The sequence below is a fragment of the Microchirus variegatus genome (assembly GCF_963457635.1).
Source record: "Microchirus variegatus genome assembly, chromosome: 20".
NCBI lineage: Eukaryota > Metazoa > Chordata > Actinopteri > Pleuronectiformes > Soleidae > Microchirus > Microchirus variegatus.
The window spans coordinates 20,906,171-20,908,960 of NC_139821.1; positions in this window are offsets into that span (position 1 = coordinate 20,906,171).

Genomic DNA, 2,790 nt, shown 5'->3' on the forward strand with positions numbered 1-2,790 from the left:
CCCTCACCCTCTCTCTCTCCCTCGCCCTCTCCCTCTCTCTCTCCCTCGCCCTCTCTCTCTCCCTCGCCCCCTCTCTCTCCCTCACCCTCTCCCTCGCCCTCTCTCTCTCCCTCACCCTCTCCCTCATCCTCGCCCTCTCTCTCTCCCTCACCCTCACCCTCGCCCTCTCCCTCACCCTCACCCTCACCCTCGCCCTCTCTCTCTCTCTCCCTCTCCCTTGCCCTCTCTTTCTCCCTCTCCCTCGCCCTATCCCTCTCCCTCTCTCTCTCCCTCTCCCTCGCCCTATCCCTCGCCCTCTCTCTCTCCCTCACCCTCACCCTCTCCCTCATCCTCACCCTCACCCTCGCCCTCTCCCTCGCCCTCTCCCTCTCCCTCGCCCTCTCCCTCTCCCTCGCCTTCTCTCTCTCCCTCACCCTCGCCCTCGCCCTCTCTCTCTCCCTCACCCTCGCCCTCGCCCTCGCCCTCTCCCTCTCCCTCGCCTTCTCTCTCTCCCTCACCCTCGCCCTCTCCCTCGCCCTCTCTCTCTCCCTCGCCCTCTCCCTCGCCCTCTCTCTCTCCCTCGCCCTCTCCCTCACCTCACAAACCTCATCTGCTGACACGGAGAAAGACAACGAGGACGACATTTGACCGGCTGAGGATACCGTAGCGCTCAGGGAAGGGAGGGGGTGAGCAGAACAAACTACTTACTTCACCTTTAAAGTACATTTTAGATGCCGATATCGTCTGAAATGTTCCTTTATGTCTGGATTCACGTCTAGGACTTGCACACCTGTTCTCTGTCTGACTGTGTCAGGTGGTCACACATTTCATCAGCCCGAGGCAACTATTGGATGTAACAGACTTCATTTCTCTCGCCCGATCGTCTGAATCAGCGCTCGTCGTAACTACAGAGAGCGTGACTTGTCCACACTCGTCAGTGACCATGGCAACCAGCTCCCAGCGTCCGGTGCTGTCATCAGCACAGGTGGGGATTCTCCCAGACCTGCAGGCCTCAGGTGATTGGCAGCTGTTACACCCTTTTCTGTAGGGAAGTCGCCCTGCTCTATGACCATATAAGGAGAGACAGGGAGGGGGTGAGCTCACCTCAACACACACTGAGCCTGTAAAGATGAATGAGCGCGGAGGGGGGGCTGACTAATGGGAGTCAGTGATTCACACACACACAATCTTCTGTACACACGTCATGCTTTCATTCATACAGAACATATAGGATAATGTCTGTGTGTGGAAAAGAAAGAGAGAGTGGACACATTTATGTCACGACCAGTCGTCCTCATCGAGACCAAAACCTGGTCCTAACGAGTCAGAACCTATTTTTCTGAGGAACTGGTCTGGTTTAGGGCTCAGCTGTATGTTAGGGTAAGGTTAGAGTTCTGGGTATTTACTGGTTATGGTTAAGACAAGAGACAAGTTAGTATAATAATAGTATACTACATAGAATATATAGTATACTATATACTGTGCTAGATATTAATATAGTCTATTATATACTGTACTATATAATATACTATAAATTAATATAGTATACTATATATTAATATAGTATACTATATACTGTACCTTATATTAGTATAGTACAATATATAGTATACTATATACTGCACTAAATAATAATATAGCCTATTATATACTGTACTATATAATATACCATATATTCATATAGTATACTATATACTGTACTATATATTAATATAGTATACTATATGCTATACCTTATACTAGTATAGTACAGTATATAATATACTATATACTGCACTATATATTAATATAGTCCATTATATATTGTACTATAAAATATACTATATATTCATATAGTATACTATATACTGTACTATATATTAATGTAGTATACTATATGATGTACCTTATACTAGTATAGTACAGTATATAATATACTATATACTCTACTATATATTAGTATAGCGTAGTATCTAGTGTATATATGTATAGTAGTATAGTATATCTATGTTATATAGTATACTATAAACTGTACCTTATATAAGTGTATAGTACAGTATAAAGTATACTATATATTAATATAGTATACTATATACTCTACTATATATTTGTATAGTGTAGTATATAGTGTACTATATACTAGTATAGTACAGTATATAGTGTACTTTATACTAGCATAGTACTATACATATATTAGTATAATACAGTATATAGTATATTATATATTAATATATAGTATACTTTATACTGTTCCTTATATTAGGAAAGTATAGTATACTATATACTGTACTACATTCTTACACACACACACACACACACACCCTGACAGTGTTTAACCCCCTGATTGTGACACAGCCTTCGTTGACCCAGACATTTTTATCTATATCCACGTGTTCTTTCTTTCTATTTATCAGTAAAGGCTCATACTTTAGACACATTATATGGAGCAGAAGCCGTTTGACCTCATTTCAGTAGCAGCCACTTTGAACTCGCGCTGTGTGACGTGTCTCTTGATTCACATGAACATATTATGATGAACATATTTGATGTTTTTTTTCGCAGGATTTAAACGGTTAAACCTGTAAATGCTGCATATATTGAGTGTGTTTATGAGTTGAAGTGATGCCCACATGTACAGTAACTAAGGCCCATGTGTGTGTGTGTGTGTGTTGAAGGTGGTGACCCACATTCATGGTTAATGACTGATAGCTGTTCATATCAGAGTGGTGAGAGTTGGTGGTACGATGGTATTTGAGAGTTTAATCTTTGCAGGCTTTAAATGTAATAGTTTACAATATAATACCATAGTTGTGTGGCTACTGTGGAGCAAGC